Source organism: Triticum aestivum, chromosome 2D (assembly GCF_018294505.1).
Source record: "Triticum aestivum cultivar Chinese Spring chromosome 2D, IWGSC CS RefSeq v2.1, whole genome shotgun sequence".
Classification (NCBI taxonomy): domain Eukaryota; kingdom Viridiplantae; phylum Streptophyta; class Magnoliopsida; order Poales; family Poaceae; genus Triticum; species Triticum aestivum.
The window spans coordinates 64,217,755-64,240,105 of NC_057799.1; the positions used below are offsets into that span (position 1 = coordinate 64,217,755).

Consider the following 22,351-nt stretch of genomic DNA (forward strand, 5'->3'; position numbering starts at 1 on the left):
GCTCACTGTTCATCCAATCGATCGGCTTCAGTTAGCAGCAGTAGCGAAGGAATCGCTCGATCGGGTTCGGTTAACAACCATCGATCGATCGCTCGGGTTCAGTAACGCGTAGCCTGCAGTGCAATTGCTCGGGTTCAGTTAGATCCCAACGCCTCGCTCGGGTTCAGTTAGAGCCAACGCCTCGCACACACGCGCGTACGTGTACGAGAGAAACGCGCATCGCTCGGCCCCCGACCTCCCACCGTAACCGGGAACTCCCCGAAATTTTCCTCTCCCTTGCTTCTACCATGGTTTTTTCCGTCATGGACGGCCCAAAGAATGTCATGCAGCTGCGTCTCCGGCCCGCCCAGGACGAAAAGCCTATTTTCTGTCATGATTTTTTGTCATAGAAGTAGGAGCCCACCACATCTATGATGACACCGGGTTTTCTCACAATTATCGTCATAGAAGTGCCATATGTATGACAGAAAAAAATCGTTCGACCCAAAATGTCACGGATGTGTCTTTTTTTGTAGTGGAGAGAGAGAGAGATCAAACACATAGCTACAGGTACATACCCTCAGCCCCGAGGGTGAACTACTCCCTCCTCGTCATGGAGAGCACCGGGATGATGAAGATGGCCACCGGTGATGGTTTCCCCCTTCGGCACGGTGCCGGAACAGGGTCCCGATTGGTTTTTGGTGGCTACAAAGGCTTGCGGCGGCGGAACTCCCGATCTAGGTTTATTTCTGGGGGTTTCTGTATTTATAGGAATTTTTGGTGTCGGTTTCGCGTCAGGGGGGCCACGAGTCAACCACAAGGTCAGAGGGCGTGCCCAGGGGGTAGGGAGCGCCCTCCACCCTTGTGGAGGCCTCGTGGCTCTTCTGGCCCAACTCTTTTGCTTCGGGGGCTTCTTCTGGTCCATAAAAAATCACCGTAAATTTTCAGCTCAATTGGACTCCGTTTGATATTCCTTTTCTACGAAACTCAAAAACAAGGAAAAAACAGAAACTAGCACTGGGCTCTAGGTTAATAGGTTAGTCCCAAAAATCATATAAAATAGCATAAAAATACATATAAAACATCCAAGATTGATAATATAATAGCATGGAACAATCAAAAATTATAGATACGTTGCAGACATATCAGTAAGACCAAGCACATCACATAAAGATTTTGGAATTGTAGAAACACTAGCACCCAAGTCACATAAATAAAAACACTCTTAATTTTTAATCTTGACTTTGATAGTAGGTTCCCATTCATCATGTAATTTTCCAGGAATTGAAACTTCTAATTCCAACTTTTCTTCTAAAGCTTTCATCATAGCATCAACAATATGTTTAGTAAAAGCTTTCTTTTGTTCATAAGCATGGGGTGAATTTATCATGGATTGCAACAAAGAAATACAATCAATCAAAGAGCAACTATCATAATTAAAGTCTTTGTAATCCAAAAGAGTGGGCACATCACTAGTTAAAGTTTTGACCTCTTCAAACCCATTTTTATCAATTTTCTCAACAAGATTTTCACCCTCCGAATTATCGGGACGCCTTCTAGCTAAAGTTGACTCTTCTCCAGTCCCTCTTTCATCAATCTTAATTCTTCTAAACAAGGAATCAATAGAATAAACACCAATCATTTTAAGATCTTCATCACTTTTATGAAAGCAATCACTAGAAAATGCTTTTTCTAAAATTTCTCTTCTAGCTCTAAGCATAGTGGTTCTTTTCTTACATTCATCCATACAAACATAAAGAGCTTTAATTGATTCCTCAACCTTAGGCACATAAATTTTCATCTTGAGATTTTCTACATCATGAGTAATTCTATCAACACTTCTAGACAAATCATCAATCTTATTCAACTTTTCTTCCATTGTAGCATTGAAAACCTTTTGAGTATTGATAAATTCGTTAATATTATTCTCAAGATCAGAGGTGTTTCTATTATTATTATAAGAAGGATTACCGTAGGAATTACCATAATTATTAGAGGAATTACTAGGAAAAGGCCTAGGATTAAAATTACATCTATAAGCATTGTTATTGAAATTGTTTCACGAGATAAAATTCACATCTACGGAATCACTATTTTGCTCAATCAAAGTAGACAAAGGCACATCATTAAAATCAATAGGGGCACTTTTATTAGCAACCAATTTCATAAGAGCATCAACTTTTTCACTCAAAGAAGAAATTTCTTCAACCGAAATAACTTCTTTACTAGTAGGAGCTCTTTCGGTATGCCCTTGTGAGTAATTTGCCATAATATTATCAAGCAATTTGGTGGCTTTGCCCAAAGTAATTTCCATAAAAGTACCACATGCGGTGCGATCTAAAAGATTACGAGAAACAAAATTCAACCCCGCATAAAAAATTTGTATGGTCATCCAAAGATTTAACCCATGAGTTGGGCAATTCCTTAGCATCAATTTCGTCCTTTCCCAAGATTGTGCAACATGCTCATGTTCAAGTTGCTTGAAATTCATGATCTGGGTTCTAAGGGAAATAATTTTCACGGGCGGAAAATACTTAGTAATAAAAGCATCTTTGCACTTATTCCAAGAATCGATACTATTGCGAGGCAAAGAAGAAAACCAAATTTTTGCATGATCTCGCAAAGAAAACGAGAATAATTTCAACTTCACAACATCATTGTCCACATCTTTTTTCTTTTGCATATCGCATAATTCCATGAATGTGTTAAGATGGGACGCGACATCCTCATTAGGAGTACCGGAAAATTGATCTTGCATAACAAGATTCAGCAAAGCGGTATTAATATCACAAGTCTCCACACTAGTGGTGGGAGGAGAAATCGGAGTGCTAAGAAAATCATTGTTGTTGGTATTTGAGAAATCACGCAATTTGGTGTTCTCTTGAGTCATTTTGACTACACAACAAGATTGCACTAAAGAAACAGATCTTACGAGAAAACGGCGAACGAAAAAGAGGGCGGATAAAACGGCAAATTCTTATGAAGTGGGAGAGAAGAAAATGAGAGGCAAATGGCAAATAATGTAAATTGCGAGGAGATGAGATTTGTGATTAGGAACCAGGTAGATGTTGATGATGTCGCCCCGGCAATGGCGCCAGAAATTCCTTTTGATGTCTGCTAGAATTACGTCGGTATTTCCCCAAAGAGGAAGGGATGATGCAGCACAGCAATGGTAGGTCCCTCAGTGATGATACCAGGGTTATCGAACCAGTAGGAGAACCAAGCAACACTACGTAAATAGCACCTGCACACATATAACAAATACTCGCAACCCAACGTGTTAAAGGGGTTGCCAATCCCTTTCGGCTAACGGCGCCAGAAATTGGCAAAGAGACGGGGTAAAGTTCTAATAGATTAGATAAATAGATCGCAAATCAAATAAAGTGCAGAAAGGTATTTTTGTATTTTTGGTTTAATAGATCTGAAAATAAAAGCAAATAAAAATAGATCGCAAATACAAATATAATAAAGAAGAGATCCGGGGGCCATAGATTTCACTAGTGGCTTCTCTCGAGAAAAATAGCAAACGGTGGGTAAACGAATTACTGTTGAGCAATTGATAAAACTTCAAATAATCATGACGATATCCAGGCAATGATCACTATATAGGCATCACGTCCAAGATTAGTAGACCGACTCCTGCCTACATCTACTACTATTACTCCACACATCGACCGCTATCCAGCATGCATCTAGTGTATTAAGTTGATGGAGAAACGGAGTAATGCAATAAGAACGGTGACATGATGTAGACAAGATCTATTTATGTAGAAATATACCCCATCTAGTTATCCTTAATAGCAACGATACATACGGGTCGGTTCCCCTTATGTCACTGGGATCAAGCACCGTGAGATCGAACCCATCACAAAGCACCTCTTCCCATTCCAAGATAAATAGATCAAGTTGGCTAAACAAAACCCAAATATCAGAGAAGAAATACGAGGCTATAAGCAATCATGCATATAAGAGATCAAAGAAGACTCAAATAAATTTCATGGATAAAAAGATAGATCTGATCATAAACTCAAAGTTCATCGGATCCCAGCAAACACACCACAAAAAGAGTTACATCATATGGATCTCCAAGAGACCATTATATTGAGAATCAAAAGAGAGAGAGAGAGGAAGTCGTCTAGCTACTAACTACGGACCCGTAGGTCTACAAAGAACTACTCACGCATCATCGGAGAGGCACCAATGGGCATGATGAACCCCTCTGTGATGGTGTCTAGATTGGATCTGGTAGTTCTGGAACTTGCGGCGGCTGGAATTGATTTTCGTCGACTCCCTAGGGTTTCTGGAATATTGGGGTATTTATAGAGCAAGGGGCGGTGCGGGAGGCCATCGAGGTGGGAATAACCCACCTGGGCGCGCCTGGGCCTCCAAGCGCGCCCTGGTGGGTTGTGCCCCCTCGGGGCACCACCACCCCCCCCCCCCCAGGTGCTTCTCCGGCCCACTGGATGTCTTCCGGTCCATAAAAATTCCACAAAAAGTTTCGCTGTGTTTGGACTCTGTTTGGTATTGATTTCCTGCGATGTAAAAAACATGCAGAAAGCAGCAATTGGCACTAGGCACTATGTTTAATACGTTAGTACCAAAAAATGATATAAAATGACTATAAAATGATTGTAAAACATCCAAGAATGATAATATAAGAGCATGGAACAAAAATTCTAGATACGTTGGAGACTTATCATTGCTTCCTTTAGTGGTGTCATGTGAACATCGACTACATGACACTTCACCATACTTGGGCCTAAGGGACGGCATTGTGGAGTAGTAATTAGATGATGGGTTGCTAGAGTGACAGAAGCTTAAACCCTAGTTTATGCGATATTTCGTAAGGGGGTGATTTGGATCCATATGTTTCATGCTATGGTTAGATTTATCTTCATTCTTGTTTCGTAGTTGCAGATGCTTGCGAGTGGGGGTAATCATAAGTGGGAGGCTTGTTCAAGTAAGAACATCACCCAAGCACCAGTCCACCCACATATCAAATTATCAAAGTAACGAACATGAATCAAATGAACATGAATCAAACAAACATGATGAAAGTGACTAGATGAATTCCCATGTGTCCTCAAGAACGCTTTGCTTTCTATAAGAGAAAGTTTCGGCCTATCCTTTGCTATAAAAAGTATTGGACTACCTTGTTGCACCTTTGTTAGTATTGCTATTTGTCGCTCACTACAATTACTTTGCTACCAAACTATCTGTTAACGATAATTTTAGTTCATGCAGAAAATACCTTGCTGAAAACCGCTTGTCATGTCCTTCTGCTCCTCGTTGGGTTCGACACTCTTACTTACCGAAAGGACTACGATTGATCCCCTATACTTGTGGGTCATCATCAGGCCGATTAATCATTGTTGGCCCATTAACTTGTGGGCAAACAAAGCCCGGAATTTTGGCCCGTAACCCCTCCCATTCCCCTCTCGCTCGCCAATAGATAGGGTTCAACAAAATAGTAGCATATTTGGGTATATTACATACCTGGGAGCATGAGAGTATGGTATAATACATAAAAAAGACTAGACATATGTTCGTAAGTTCCTATTTTATCTACCGATTAATCCAGTTAATAGGCTAATTCGCCGATTAATCGTTACTCCCAAGCTGGCCGAGCAGCTACCAGTTACTGATTTCCTGAACAGTGGTCACCCTTGCTCTCTCATTTGACCAAATGTATCGTGTCTTCCATTAAGATAAGGCTCGTTTGGCTCTAAGAGGTTTAGCTCTACTCGAAAGCGAGCCAACATTCTTCTGTTAATTCTACTATTGCTCTTATCCTCTAGGTTGACCAGAAGATTGAAGTCTCCCACAACCATCCATGGTCCAACATGAAGGTCACGTATATCCACCAACTCTTGTATGAACTCCAACTTCTCATGTTCAAGTTGTGGCCCATACATGCCCGTGAACCACTATTGTGTCCCGGCAATCGGAATTAACCAGAGCCTGTTGGGGAACATAGTATTTCAAAAAAAATCTACGAGCACGCAAGATCTATCTAGGAGAAGCATAGTAACAAGCGGGGAGAGTGTGTCCACGTACCCTGGTAGACCGAAAGCGGAAGCGTTTAGTAACGCGGTTGATGTAGTCGAACGTCTTCGCGATCCAACCGATCCAAGTACCGAATGTACGGCACCTCCGTGTTCAGCACACGCTCAGCACGATGACATCCCTCGAGCTCTTGATCCAGTTGAGGCCGAGGGAGAGTTCCGTCAGCACGACGGCGTGGCGACGGTGATTATGTACCGGCGCAGGGCTTCGCCTAAGCACTACGACGATATGACCGAGGTGTGTAACTGTGGAGGGGGCACCGCACATGGCCAAGAGAAGGCTTGGTGTGCCTTTGGGGTGCTCCCCTCCCACGTATATAAAGGGGGGAGGAGAGGTGGCCAGCCCAAGGGGGGCGCGCCATGGGGGGAGTCCTAGGATTCGACCCCCTCTTTCCTATTCCCACTAGGAGAAGGAGGGAAGGAGGAGGAGGAGGAGAGAAGGAAAGGGCCCCCCCAACCCTAGTCCAGTTCGGTTTGGTCTTGGGGGGCGTGCGCCTCCACCTGGCCGCCGCCTCCTCTCTCCACTAGGGCCCATGAAGGCCCATTAACTCCCCGGGGGGGTTCCGGTAACCCCCGGTACTCCGGAAAATGTCTGAATCTTTCCGAAACCATTCCGGTGTCCAAATACAGCCTTCCAATATATCAATCTTTATGTCTCGACCATTTCGAGACTCCTCGTCATGTCTGTGATCTCATCCGGGACTCCGAACAAACTTCGGTACATCAAATCACATAACTCATAATACAAATCATCATCGAACGTTAAGCTTGCGGACCCTACGGGTTCGAGAACTATGTAGACATGACCGAGACACATCTCCTGTCAATAACCAATAGCGGAACCTAGATGTTCATATTGGCTCGTACATATTCTACGAAGATCTTTATCGGTCAAACCGCATAACAACATACGTTGTTCCCTTTGTCATCGGTATGTTACTTGCTCGAGATTCGATCGTCGGTATCCTCATACCTAGTTCAATCTCGTTACCGGCAATTCTCTTTACTCGTTCCGTAATGCATCATCCCGCAACTAACTCATTAGTCACATTGCTTGCAAGGCTTATAGTGATGTGCATTACCGAGAGGGCCCAGAGATACCTCTCCGATACATGGAGTGACAAATCCTAATCTCGATCTATGCCAACTCAACAAACACCATCGGAGACACCTATAGAGCATCTTTATAATCACCCAGTTACGTTGTGACGTTTGATAGCACAGTAAGTGTTCCTCCGGTATTCGGGAGTTGCACAATCTCATAGTCAGAGAAACATGTATAAGTCATGATGAAAGCAATAGCAATAAAACTAAACAATCATTAATGCTAAGCTAACAGATGGGTCTTGTCCATCACATCATTCTCTAATGATGTGATCCCATTCATCAAATGACAACACATGTCTATGGCTAGGAAACTTAACCATCTTTGATTAACGAGCTAGTCAAGTAGACGCATACTAGGGACACTTTGTTTGTCTATGTATTCACACATGTACTAAGTTTCCGGTTAATACAATTCTAGCATGAATAATAAACATTTATCATGATATAAGGAAATATAAATAACATCTTTATTATTGCCTCTAGGGCATATTTCCTTCGGAGCCGTGAGACACGTTCGCCACCAAGGCATCCCAAGCCAACAAGATTCCATCATGTGTGCCCACGGCCGGCAAGTAAAAGAAATTCTCAAATTTATTTCCAAGGAAATGCCTCACCACATCAAGGGTTACAACCTCCAACTTTGTTTCTTGTAAGCAAACGATGCTTGGGTTCACTGCAAGGATCACTCGGGACATCACGTTGCTATGTTCCGGTGTGTTCAATCCCCGCAAGTTCCACACTAGGGTCTTGAAAGGCCGCTTATCCATTTGCATAGCCTACAATGAAACCACTTGAACCGGCCACTACTACCTCCAGAGAGAGAGAGAGGAGTTGGGAGAGAGAAGAAGACAAAGGAAGAGGGGGAGGGGGACACGCGGATGGCCTGGTTCTGCAGTGAGGTCTAGCAATTGCCAGCGTTGCTTCGGCAGCGCAGCGGGCCTCCTGGAGGCGTGGGAACGCTCAGGCGCGGCTGCGTACTCATGGGAGCGCATCTGAGTGCTGCCTCGGGCGCCTGACAGTGGCTGGGGGCAAAGAGGACAAGCGGACAATGTCCGGGGCGCCATAGGGAGCGAATCTAAGCCTCATATTGAGATAGATTGGAAGAGGGGATAGGTTTTCGGGATTAGGATCGAGGTGCAGGCTAGTGAGGGTTTTTAGAGGGGGTGGTTGCAAAATGAGAGGGCGGGCTAGATGAGTGGGAGGTTGCCTTCAAAATTCGAATGGAGGGTCTATTTATATGAGGTGGCTTTGGGTGGTTTGCTCTGATTCGTTGGATGGTGATCCGACGGCTTCAACCTGAGAGGATGGGATGTGAAGCTAAGATGGACTATAGTTGTGCACTAGGAGGCTTCCGACCCAACAACATTTTTTATTCGCAAGTGTTTATTAATTAATCCGGCTACTACACCTTGAATATTTGGAAGTTTGGGTATCAAACGGACTCCATTTCGAATGAAATTTAAAAGGTAGCCTCACTAGACAATTATGAGGCCACACAAATAATTCCAACTATATCGAGGACCATTTGGTATATACTTAGAAAATACCTTCATTCATTTAATAAGCGGAGGGTTTGCATCACGGTGATATCTACCCTTGTGCTAACGTTGCAAAATAATTTGGGTTCCTCCCAAATATCACAACAAGGTAGTGTCCGATGGTTGGGGGTTGAATCTTGATCCAGAACAATGCAAGAGAGAAGGGGTTTTGTTACTCACCATTTAACAAATGACAAAATAGAAAATCCAAATTAATTATTCAATTAAACAAATCAAATTTTTAGTGAAGACAAAGCTACAAGATGTTACATATACTTCATAATTTTGTGTATTTGCTTCTAATATTGGTGTTCATTCTACCGGTGGCAACGGCGAATGTTGAGCGAGCATTTTTCCTCCATGAGTTTAGTCACTTGAGAAATGAGATGGATGATAGCCTTTTGGATGATTGTCTAGTTACGTATACATTCAGCGGTTACTTTCAGGCCATGCAAAAACGTAGGCCACAAACATAGTTTTCTTTAATTTTTCAAAGTATGTACCACGTAGACTTCTTTCATGCAAAATTAAGACTTGATTAGGAGTTTTATTACGATTGTAAGACAATATTGATCTATTTATATGTGTTTATTTGGAATCTACTTAGAAAGTTCACATGTCATGTTTTTTGTAAAAAAAAAAAAATAGGACCACCCTAGCTTCAAATCCTAGACGTGTCACCGATGAGTGGAGCTACAAAAAATCATTGTGCATGGACCCACAAACATAAATTAAGAACTAAATCACATAAACGAGCTTCCAGATTGCGAACTAATAGTGTGTGCGATCAAAGTAGGTGTTCAGTTTTCATACTACTCAGACGCTTTTGTAGTCGACAAGAATGTCTCGTTCTATTGAACAAACATCGTCGAAAAGACTAAAATAACTTTAGAAAAATGCGAATATGAGTATCGAATTTAGGACTTGAACCCTGTTGGTCTGGTCCAACCACAAAAGAACCTAACCGTATGAGCTACAGTCAGCTCGTCCGACGAAAAGAAGATTGCACTTGGATTAATTAACCGTTTCCATTTGGGACCTCTTCGATTACACCGGCCTGTCACCGAAACCTCTCTGGCTAGATCGAGGACGGATATTAGGAGGGGCAGAGGCAAGTTCGACAAAGCTGGCTGCACAACGTCTCGGTCCTTTCGATGCCCTTGCCTTCTTGTACACATCGATAGCTGTTTTTGTTTGCGTGAAGTACGCATCGGTAACTCAAACCAAGGAACGACGACGGAGGAAACTAAGCGCCACCTGATCGACCCATACTGCCATAACTGCTTTTGCTTGTGCTTAATTACCATGCGATGCTCTCTTTCCTTCTTTGTTGCCTTGCAACACGCATGGCAACGCCGGACTCGACAAAGCAGTACCTCAAGGGAGCGCGGCCGACGGCGCCCATCACGTACCAGGCCGGTGCAGCACGCCGGGCGGGTTCTGGCCGGGCAGCCAGGACAGCGACCACCTGGCCGGCGACTCCATGCTCCGCGTCCACCACCCGTCCCGGTTCATGGTCTTCTTCTACTCCAACACCACCGCGTTCGTCGCGTCGATGGTCGTCGTCATGCTGCTCATGAGCAACACCGTGATGCAGCAGCAGCAAATTCAGGTACTCGTCTACAACGCCATTCAGGTACTCGTCTTCTTGTGCAAGCCCGTGGAGAATTTGATCCACGATTGGCAACAAGCACTTGAAAGGTACCTCAACAAATTTGAGAGATTGGACTTGGAGCAGCAGCAGCAGCAAAGCAGAGCATCCGAGCACGGCAATGACGACGCGTACCAGATTCTCCGGAAGTCGCGGATGTATCTGCTGCTACTCCGGATTCTTGCGGCGAGCGTCACGTACCAAGCCGGACTGAACCTTTTCGCGAATACGCAGAGGATGCGTATCTTTTCATTGATAGGAGAAGTGTTGTACAGCATGGGATTACAAGAGCTCACTAAGCCATGTACGCAGGAAGGCATGGAAGTGAACTAGGAACAGAACAGACATGGGGTTGCTCAGCCCCAAAAGCCTAAAATGCTATCTCTTGGGAATGATGTTATGCAGTCCGGTGGCGCCGGCCCTGGCCCACATGCGCGCTTCGTCTTTGATGATGTCGGAAAGCCGGGAGATGGAGGGCTGCTCGCCATCGAATATGCAAGCGTTCCGGTGCTTCTAAAGCCATCAAGCGATGAGAATGATTAATGAGGCCAAACCCTTGTGCGTCAGGGATGGCGAACGGTTGCAGGACGTTTCCCACCAGGCGTAGAAGTCAGTGTCGCTGCTCGGGATGTCGGCAGTGGATCGAACCCAGATGAGGATCTCGTGCCGCATTTGGCGGGAGAAAGGGCAGCCCACCAAAAGATACTGGACAGTCTCCTCTTCTTGGTCGCATAGGGCGCAGGAGTCCTCGTGCGGAAGGCCATGTCGAGCGAGACATTCAGCCGTCCAGCACCGGTCTTGCAACGCGAGCCAGATAAGGAATTTTATACGAAGGGGGCCCAAGGCTTCCAAGTTAGCCGCCAATGTGGGTCCTGGCAGGCGCCTAAGCGCCTAGGTGGACTGAACCCGCCGGGTGGCTTCTGGCAAGGCGATGCCGCCACCGACGGTCAGTGGCGATTCTACCGTCCGGGCACCCTGGGCACGTGCCCGGGCTCGAGCGCTGCAGATCACAACGTACGATGTACGATCCAAAATACACCAACTTCTGGCTAGTCTGGGCATCGTTTTTGCCTTCTCGGCCGGCAAGTGTCCAAATCCGTGTACGTGTCCCTGCTGGTCGTTCCTGTGTTCCTCTACGTCGGCATCCATGTCGTGGTCTTCATGTTAGAAGTGTGGCCGGTTCGCCCGGCATGGAGCCGGCCGAGAAGGTGGAACAGTGCGCACCCAGCTGGCTCAAGGAGCTGTTCGAGCACCCCGAGAAGGGGGGTGAGGAGGCGGCGGACGTCGAACGGACACTGGAGAAGAGGCAGAAGCTTCTGCTGCTTCTTGAGATCCTTGCGGCGAGCCTCACCTACCAAGCCGGCATGAGCCTGCCGGGCGGCTTCTGGCAAGAGAGCAAGCTCGGCCATGTCGCCGGCGACCCGGTGCTCAACGACAACTACCCGCGCCGCTACGTGGCCTTCTTCTACCGCAACGCGACGGCCTTCGTTGCGTCCCTTGGCGTCATCATGCTGCTGGTGAACAGGAAGCTCTTGGCGACAGGGATACGGTCCCGCGCACTGCGGGTGTGCGTGATCCTCGACCTCGTCGGCCTCATGGGCGCCTTCGCCGCCGGGAGCTGCCGGAAGGTGTCAACCTCGATCTACGTTCTCGTTCTGACATTCGCAGTTCTACTCTGCATCGCTCTCCAGGTCACGCTGGTCTTGTCGGAGACGGCGTGAGGACTTGCGAAGAGGCTCCTGTCAAAGCTCGGCGCAGTCGAAGACCAAGCCGGAGGCGACGGGCGGCATGGCTCGGCCGTCGCCGCCGGAGGGGAAATTCCTCTGGGAGATGCGCAAGTACGTGCTGCTCCTGGCCACGCTCGCGGCTTCCAGAGGAACTCCGCCAGGCGGGTTCTGGCCCGACAACGACGCCGGCGAGCTCCTCGTCACCTACCCGCGCCTATACAAGGCCTTCTTCTACCTCAACGCCACCCCCTTCTGGGGGCACAGCCAGGCTCGTTTTTCTCCTCTCAGCCAGGCCCCGCTGAGAAACTAACCAAAGACGCCCTATAAATATCGATGCAGATCATATTTTCATATCACTCGCTGCACGGCACGAAGACGTGAAGCCGGCTAACCTCCCACTCGACTCATCGCGATGCGTGCGCCAAGCTAACTTTGGGTGCAGCCGCTTGCAGCCTCCTTCCTCACCCAGACGTCTTTGTTTGTTTGGGTAGGTTGCTAACTGCATTGTTCTCTATACATATCGATGCAGAGAGACAGGAAGTCCAATAGAGCTCGTGTGGTGGTGGTTCATGCTGATCTAAAACCGGCAAATACGCTGCTTGCATTGATGGGATGTGGAAGGACTGCAGTGTGGCAGGTCAGGTACGTGCAGATCATATAGAGCCCGGAAGTTCGACAAGATGTGATAGCTGATTTTGCGAGCTGTGACATTATGACCAACAATGCAGAAAGCAGGTGCCATACGTCTATGGGGCTTCGAAACTGAAGGATTCTGAAGTAGGCTTCCGTGCTTCTATCACCGGCGCTCCTGCAGGCTCGTTCCTTCAACTACCCTTTCTGCAGATTCTGAAGCAGGTTCGTTCGTTCATCTATCCTTTCGCGTCAACTTCACAAGTCTGGTGCTAATGTAGCTAATGATATTAGTTGGCTTGTTAACACCATGTTTATCTAAAGCTTCATGTAAGAAAGACACCTCATGTTACTCGATATCTCGATATGTGGAATCATTTGATGCTTAGACATCTGATACAGCTGTGGCACTTGTAAATTTTTGGAAACCCTTCAGAATCTGGCTATTGATATGAGTGTCCCTACAAAAATCGTATTAGTTGGCTTGTTGACACCATATTTAAGAAAGCTTCATCCTAAAAAAGACATCTCAGGTACCTGGACGATTTGTGGGATCATGTGCTGGTTAGTGGTCATAGCGGAGTTGTGTGGTTTATTCCTGGCACTTGTAACAACAGCACAATAAGATGTCATGGCAAAGGTGTGATAGCTCCCGGGGTACCGACACCCCTTTATCCTATCCGTCGAGTCCCCCCGAGATGCGTGCAGTGGCTTCACGAAGTGCAGACCACTTGCAGCGGCAGCTTGCTTTAGCAGACCATTTGACTGAACAAATACTCGTGCTTATGGGGCACATGTAGGCCACAGGATAGGCAGCAGACACTAGTCCTCTGGCGCCACTGTTGAAAAGACTAGCCATAGACGGTGCATGCAGTGTCCCGTATAGGACCAGGTCCTGCCACGTACCGCACCGCTCCTGCCCATCCTATTTTTGGTAGATTTTCTATTATTTTGGATAGATTAAGAGTACTCAAATCATCGATGTTGCAATGTTGACTGGCTGGCCACATAAGGTAAATATGAGTGGTCACATCTGTCTTTTAAGAGGAGGCTGACATGACAACCCTGCTGGACTGGCTGGCCACAGACGCGAGGGATTCTGCCTACAATGAACAGTGTGAGTCTAGGCTCATTTGCGTTTAAAATATTGTCAGCTATTGCGTTGAACGATCTTCAAGACCTGCTAATTAAACAGGTGGTACAGGACCTGACACGGATCTCAAGGAGCTGGTTTTGGACCGACGGCAATGATAGTGGGGTGCCTGGACACCCGGGTGCTAAAAAGCTTGTCTCAAGGTGTCATTTGTCCATGGGGATTCGGAACCAAAGGATTCCGAAGTAGTCTTTCATGCTTTACCGCCGCACCTGCAGGTTTGTTCGTTCAACTACCCTTTCGCCTCAACTTCAAAATTTTGGCACTAATTAGTGCTAGCTATTGATACAGTATGAGTTTCCCTACAAAAAATGATATTATTAGACTTGTTGACACCATGTTTATGAAAGCTTCATGCTAAGAAATATACCTCAGGTTACTGGACGATGTGTGGGGTCATGTGCTGGTTAATTGTCATGATGGAGTTGTGTGGTTTAGCCATGGCACTTCTAACAAAAACACAATAAGGTGTCGTACGTCCATGGGGATTCGAAACTGAAGGATTCTGAAGTAGGCTTCCATGCTTCTACCGACGCTCTTGCAGGTTCGTTCTCTTCAACTTGCCTTTCGCCTCAACTTCAAAAGTTTGGTACTAATGATAGCTATTGATATGAGTTTGCCGATAAAAGTTATATTAGTTAGATTGTTGTCATCATGTTGTTGAAAGCTTCATGCTAAGAAAGACACCTCAGGTTACTGGACGATGTGTGGGGTCATGTGCTGGTTAGTGGTCATGGCGGAGTTGTGTGGTTTTGCCATGGCACTTGTAACAACAACACAATAAGGTGTTGTACGTCCATGGGGATTTGAAACCAAAGAATTCTGAAATAGGCTTCCATGCTTCTACCGACGCTCCTGCAGGTTTCTTCGTTCAACTATCCTTTTGCCTCACCTTTCAAAGTCTGGCACTAATTAATGCTAGCTATTCATATGAGTTTCCCTACAAAAATGGTATTAGTTGGCTTTTTTTTGCGGGAATATTAGGTGGCTTGTTGACACCATGTTTATGCAAGCTTCATGGTAAGAAAGACACCTCAGGTTGTTGAACAATGTTGCAGGGTCATGTGCTGGTTAGCGGTCATGGCAGAGTTGTGTGGTTTACCAGTGGCACTTGTAACAACATACGTCCATGGCGATCCAAAACCGAAGGATTCTGAAGTAGGCTTCCATGCTTCTACCGGCACTCCTGTGGGTTTGTTCGTTCAACTTCCCTTTTGCCTCAACTTCTCCGGCTTGTGATCATGGGATGCATAAATTTTGCAAAGCTGCCCTTTCATTGAACTGCTCAGTTGAAAACATTGTATGTGCCATTTTCTTTCACATTCTAAAGCCTTTTACTGATTACTTGTTTCAAGAAAAGCCTTTTACTGACTATTTTCCTGAGTATCAAGCGGCGGATACACCCATAAGAGAGTTATAAGCACAGTAGTGAGTATAATCTTAATTTTTTGTTTCAGGAAGGTTCGTGCTGAGTAACCCAAAGAGATTAGAGTTGGCGCCTAATATTTACAATCTTGTCGCAAAGTGGCAGGCTGTACATGTCATTGTTCTTGGGCTGGCTGGCCCTCGACAATGCTCGACAGTTTCCAAGCGCCAGCAAGGACAAACGATGATAAAATGACTGACTATAAATGCGTAGATCCTTTTACCTCCGAAAATACAGCACCATCACCATTTAGCTAGCTAGTACAACAATCAGATGGAGCTCCAAATGTTTCTCGCCATTAGTGTCGCGTACCTAGGTATAGGCAGACGGCTGTGGATCCAGGCTGAAATACAGCCCCTGCTGGGAGAAGAGTACTTGATCCCGGAAGACAACATCGTCCAGGGCGCCGCTGAGTTTTTCAATGTGAGTTTTTCCATGGGTGAAAGCGTCGTGCAAATCCGACTTGCATCGCGTGCCATCGAGCATCCACCGGGCGGCTGGCACGGCGGCGCTCTGGCGTGGTCCGTCGCCGCCGTTGTAGGAGCGGTTGCGGCGGTGGCGACTCTCGTTGCTCTATCATCGTCGTTTGCCTACCACCGGAGCTGCGGGTGCGCGTCCACGTAAATATGTAATTCTATTGAGAATGAATGTTCAAGAAATATACTCCGATCCTCTCAGTCAGCCCTCAGCCCACACAAATAAGATCGCCTTTTCTGTGATGTGTTAAGTTGTGTGTATGTACATGCATACGGTGCACTATAAGCCGTGTACAACTAGCAGGTTCTGCCTGCATGGAGTTGTTGTAACCGTGTGATGGTTAGGACTGAACTAAGCGGTTAGCTTGGTAAGCTGCCAACAAAAATTTGCAATAAATGATTGTAGTTAGGATTGATCTCTATCGTATCTAGCCTAACTTGGAGATCTATCCAGCTACTCATAAAGAACCTTGTAATCTGCTGATCGTGGTCGATCTTGTTACAGTTTAATTAACACATGTTAATTATGGGATAATCTCCCCTTGTCTTGTCCGGACCACTCAGATATCTGAAATCCCGCAAACTGGTATCAAACAAACATAGAAGAGATTTGGGGGAGATTGGATGTCTGCCACAAAGGACTCCGACACCGTTGGCCCCTAAAAACTACCCCACCGGGAGCTCTTTTTCCCACTCTGTCCCTCCTCTGTGCTTTGTATCCATATCTCTGAGACCGCCACCGCCGTTGTACCAGCCTAGCGGCCGCCCAGGCCTGGCCAGACATGTACCACTCCAGCCAGACACCCACCCGCCTTACGCTGCCGCTCCTACTGGCGCCCAGGTACCATCCGCCCCTACCGCCGTTGTCCATGGCAGACGCCGCACCTGGCAAGTGTTCGACCAAATGCCATCGCGAAATATTTTGACGTTGTCGTTGTTGACTTATAGTGGTTGTTTGGATAACAAATATTAGCATTGAGTTTATAGAAAACGAGTTTTTACATGATTTTTAGGAAAACCGGTTTTACTAACTTTTTTGTTAATAGTCAGTTTATAGAAGATCACGTTTGGGTCGAAAAGTGTGTTTGTCCAGTTCCCTATTCTCCGGCGATCTTCTTATTCTCGACTTTCCGTCAATGAAACGCAGGTAATGGAGCTGGGTAGTTGATCTCGCCGGACGGTCGCGTACACGCACACGTAGAAAGTTGCTACCATGGGCAAGCATCTGCAACCGGCTGCGAAATGTACGAAACGTTCCTTTTGGATCCACCTTCCTTTTGGTCGTTCACGCTGCATGCACGTCGGCGTTCATGGCCATGGCGCCCCTGCCTGTGGCTATGCACCCTCGCCGTTGGGGTTAAGGACGAGAAAAGCTTGTGCCCACTGGTGCAAACCCTTTGGTCGATGCCAAGCTGCAGCCATATATGTCTCCTCCTGCTTTGTTGTCGCGTGCCGGCGGCGGCGACGCTCAACGAGCTGACCTCGGCGGCTGCGACGACGACCAGGACGGACGACACGGAGGACGCGGCAGCCGTGGCGCGGCGGCCAGACGAGGACGTACGAGTACGACTACGTTGTACGACTCACCGGTGAGTCCATCACAGCCGCCGTCGTCTCACTGACCCTCGAGCAGGCCGGCGATATGTAGTGAGGACGTGGCAATGGCCACCAGCCTCGGTAGCTTCTCTTCGCTCATGAACGGGCCCGCCGGGATCGGCAACAAGGAACAAGGATACGCAAATCGAGTTTTTACAAAAACGACTAATATTCGTTTTTCCACAAACGCGAAATTCTGGGTTATAGAAAATTCGGTTTTCCATATCCACAGATTAGTTAGGCTAGCCAAACGTGGTTTTAGGTTGTTAGGCCGTTTTCCTAGTTTATATAAAACGGATTTTCTACAAACCATCTATCCAAACAACCCCTTAAGGAGACATGATGGCCGCATACTCACTGAAGAAGGATGAATTGTTGTCTGAGGCGTGCTTCACCACAAGTGTGGAGTTTCAAGACATGAAGCAAAATGCCATGACATTTTGGCAAAGTGTGCATGTTGTGTTCAATGATCAAAAGCACTACGCCCCCTACAACATGCAAGTAATACATGATCATGGTGCGAAGTCCCTGCTCCATCGATGATACACCATTCAAAAGGTCGTCAACAAGTATTGTCGTGCGTATGCACAACTGCAAAGAAGGTGACCGAGGAGCGTCACTCGAAGAATTTGTAAGTTTCGCTTCTTGGTTCTCTACATGTTGGTCATTTCATTAATTTGCTCAATTTGCAACTTGTTGATCACGTCATTGTCTAGCCCGGACAGGCGTGCACATTGTACTTTCACATTGTTGCATTGTTGCATGAAGCTCAATGGGCATAGCAACTGGATCAGCACGTGCCTATGAAGAAGTTCAAGCTCGAGGAGAGGAAGCCTTTCGAGGAGTGGAAAAATTGAGGTTATCGTGATACAATTATTGCTTGTGCAGGGCAGCCGCAGACACGTTAGTTCAGCGAGATTGTACTTATCGTGATACCGTTACTTGCTTGTCATTTGCTTGCTTGATGCCCTACTGGATACCATGGCTAATTCACTTGCTTATTTTAAGGACACTCGACAACCTTTTACCCTGCCAGAACAAGGTTTCGATGCTTCCCTTACACGGAAACAATTGGAAGAGGAGCATGGACAGCAGCTTGACATGTAAGGCATATTTGCTTCTGCTCCATTGGTTCTCATGATATCAGGCTACCAGCACACTCTTGACTATTCGGTGTTCCATACAGCGTTGTCGAGGATTTTTGTGTGTACCATATTTTTTGCAGAGTCGATAGAATTTGAACTGAAATCTACACGAAATTGATGTACATGAGAATACTTGCACTACCTTTCTTTGTTTGTTCAGATATGGCCAATTTATTTTCTGAATTCTACCTGGCATCAATCAAGTAATCATGTGACCTCTGTTTCCCTGCATAAAGAAAATATTTCCCGTGTTCGTTGTTTGCATGTTGTACAACAGCCTGCTCAACGTTCAGGGTCAAAATAATGAATATGTAGGGAAAATTAAATTGTTAGCGAGTAGTAAACGCTGGCTGCTATACATTATTCGTGTCAGAGTTGAAGAGAAGAATTCCTGAGAGGGAGAGAAGGCTAGCTTCACCATAGAAGAATGAAACTGGAAAGAAGATGATGAGATAATAAAGTTCATGACAAATTATACCAACAGATTGATTACAGAAAAAAAACTGTTACTACTACTGTATACATACTCCCTCTATCCCGAATTAAATGGCTTAAAAATCACACAATCGAGGGGAAGGGAGAAGAAGATACATATTCAATTCAGATGACAATTACAGTAGATGCATGCATGGTGAAAAATGCATAAAAATAAGTTCAGAGGAAGATGAAGCAGTCCATGGACATGAGGGGGTTCTTGAGGTCATCCACCAATTCGCCACTCCCACCGCCGGCGTGGCCCGTCGTTGCCCCGGCGATCATCCTCCTCCCGGCAGAATCTGCTGCTGATCGGCATGACGAGGAAGAAGAAGACGACGAAGGCCTCTTCTTGCTCCTGCAGGACGCCGAGCCTCCAGCCACTGTTCTCGAAGGCGGCGCTCGAGGGGGTAGCTGCCGCAGGCACCTCGCTGCCGCTGTCGTCGCCGGAGCTATACGGCGGCTGTTGCTGCTGGTGCCATGCTTCTTCTTCGTCGGAGATATGACCACGGACAGAGTCGGCGGCGTTCTTGGCAACAACAGTGGACGTCGAGCGGCGGAGGCCGGCCGGGGGAGCTTCTTCTTCTTCTTCCTGTTGTTACTGTCGGTGTCGAGCACGACGACCTCCATGTTGTCCATGTCCCTGCAGGCCCGGACCTTGAGGTAGCCAGCCGAGAAGGGACCTGTACCTGACGACGACGGCGAGGAAATGGAGGAATGACTCGTTGCAGCCGAGGAGGAGGAGGCGGTGGTAGCCATGGAGATGGATGAGCTTGTTGCGGCCGACAGCAAGGAGGAGGAGGTTGATGTGGAGACGGCGGGAGAAGCGGAGGCGAGCGGGAGCGGGTGCACGGCGACGGCGTGCTTTGCGGCGCTCCTCGCGGTCGGAGAGCCGCCGCTGCACAAAGACAGGGAGTGGCCGTCGTCACCGGCGGTGGGAGAGGGAGAAGAGCAGGGATAGCATCTGCTCACACAGGTGCCCATCGAGCCCTGCTGCTCTTGCTCTGCTGCAACTCTTCAGACTTCTCTGTTCTCTCGCATTTCACAAGTGATGAGCATCTGTGTATTGTATTGTGCCATAAAGCACAACGTGCCAACCAATTAGTAGTAGACTTTTTGCGCCAAATTAAAGCTGGCATGGCATGGTCATTTGGTCAGACTCAGACCGAGCGCCAAATGTTTGAATCTGCAACGGCAGGCAGGCTGGCAAAGTACGCCACCAGCACAAACATGAACCATTTCAATTTCAATTGCATTAATCAGTTGCAACAACACCACCTCAACAGGCAGGCAGATGCAGTCCACTGGGCAGATGCAGTGTGTGCTCATGCACACATGGTAATTAAACATATATCCCAGAGTTATTTAAGGTGCTAGCTAGCTCTACTGAAGACACACGCACGCGCAACAGTTTGTAACAATGCCAAGGCAAAAAAAAAACACAAAAGCGCAATCTGAATGAACCCTGCAAACCAAAAAAATATGATAAAGGAAGTATATCAATATTGAGAAGATATCAATTACACCGAGCCTCTGCACAAAACTGACTCAAAAGCTACTCAAGTCATCAGAGGGCACACAACCAAATTGTTGCAAAAGAAGAAGAAAAGTGATCAACATAACAGCTACAGCAAACAATATCAACAACCATTAATGATGACAGCCTTAAGTAACAGAATAAGTGCTCCAAAAATGACGCCTTTAGGAAGAGAACGACACATGAGCATCGCCATCGCTGGACCCAAACAGTGTAGCTATATCATGGGTTTTCACCATAAAGAGGAGTCACATAGGGCACCTCAGGAAAGGGCAGAACCCACGCATCAAGCAGAAGTTGATTAGTCTGATCTGCATAGATGCCACCTTGGCTCATGTTGAGCATTACAAACCTCTACACTAGGTGAGAGGTATACAATCACACGAGTGCGCCGCCAGGAACCTCTAATATGGAGGCTAAAACACGTCGACCTTGCGCTCCGTGGTTAGAGGCTTTTTGTTTTGCATGTGTCAGATGGGTTGATACATAAGCAAGCGTTTTCCCTTAGTTGTACATTCTACATGCCCAGCACACAATTATAGTTGTACACATCTTCGGTAAGTGCAATAGGAGTTACCCGTCCGCGTGGGTATGTACATCTAGTGTTGTGTGGGTCGAAAAGTTGAAAGAGGAGCAATTTTTTTTTCCTTTTTCTTTTCATCCCATAGTGGTACGATCATGCAGCAGGTGTGCAAGTAACCCACACAATGATGGCTGGATATGTCGGAGTGGTATAGGAGTTTTCTCCTTAGTTGTAAATAGCACATGGCTTGCGTGAGGTTATAGTTACATATCTCCAAGACCCACAATTGCAGTGAATATCACGAGGTAACATTGTTAAGAAAACTGGTTAATGATCTAATTGTGCTAATTAAGATGATTTTTCATTGGATAACGAGTTAGCCGATCTTACAAATAAAGGAGGAAAATCAAAAGGTGTTGTTGCTGGGAGCAAAGCTCATAGATCAGGTAACAAGTGCAGTGTTCCGCACTTCATAGGGTGGCGTTCTGGCCTTCTTCGGATCAGTGGCTAAAGATCTTCGTCGGCGACACAACCTAGTGACCATCAACTCTTGGGGGGAGGGGGGTCTTTTTTTGCGCATGGATGCCTCAGTTCTCATTTGATGTTCTCCTATTGTCCAGCGTTTGAGTTGTGGTTTCCTCCTAAGTTTGCTAGTGCTTGGTGCCCTAATATAAAGTTGGAGTCTACTTGTGTCTCCTGTTCTACTCATGTGCTCTCAGGCGCTGGATGATGGAGTTGTGATGTTGCTTTTTCTTGTTAGTTGGTCTCTTTAACAGAAATCAGAGGGCCGCTCTTTCATTCAAAAACGTGTGCGTTAAGGGCCGAGCTTGTCCACCGATCAAGACGCATGTCTACTGTGCATAACACTTGTAGGAAACATTTTTTCTTCTGCCTTAGGGCGTGGAACTTTAGGGAATTGGTCCATGTCACATGACTTATTCCATTACTACTCTATGGGATCTTATGGAACCTGTTCATGGATGACATGGTTGGGGTATGATCATAGAAGATATTCTCCTAAAGTAAACCAGCTTGTCCTTCCTAGGTAGGGGACTTGTGTGTTGATTGGATGCGGAGAAACCTTCCATTGTAAATTCTAATGTGGCAGATTCATTTCTTTATCTGGATGGCCAAATCAATAATTCAAGTCACACACCTGCATAATCTGCCCTTTGTTCTTTCGTTAAATTAGCTTTAACTATTTTTATTGTGTCAAAATACTTCGGAGTTGAAGAGAAGTAGCTCCTATACGACGCATTATGCGTCAAAATGCCAGTATTTTGCATGCGCCATCCCGACTGGGCCGGCCCAATAACAAGGCATT

The 22,351-nt window shown here is 46.4% G+C and overlaps 1 pseudogene; it reads left to right on the forward strand.

Moving 5' to 3' along the window:
- LOC123055654 (uncharacterized) overlaps positions 1–12,657 on the forward strand; it is a 116,083-nt pseudogene extending 103,426 nt beyond the window's left edge.
- The last annotated feature ends 9,694 nt before the right edge of the window (positions 12,658–22,351 follow it).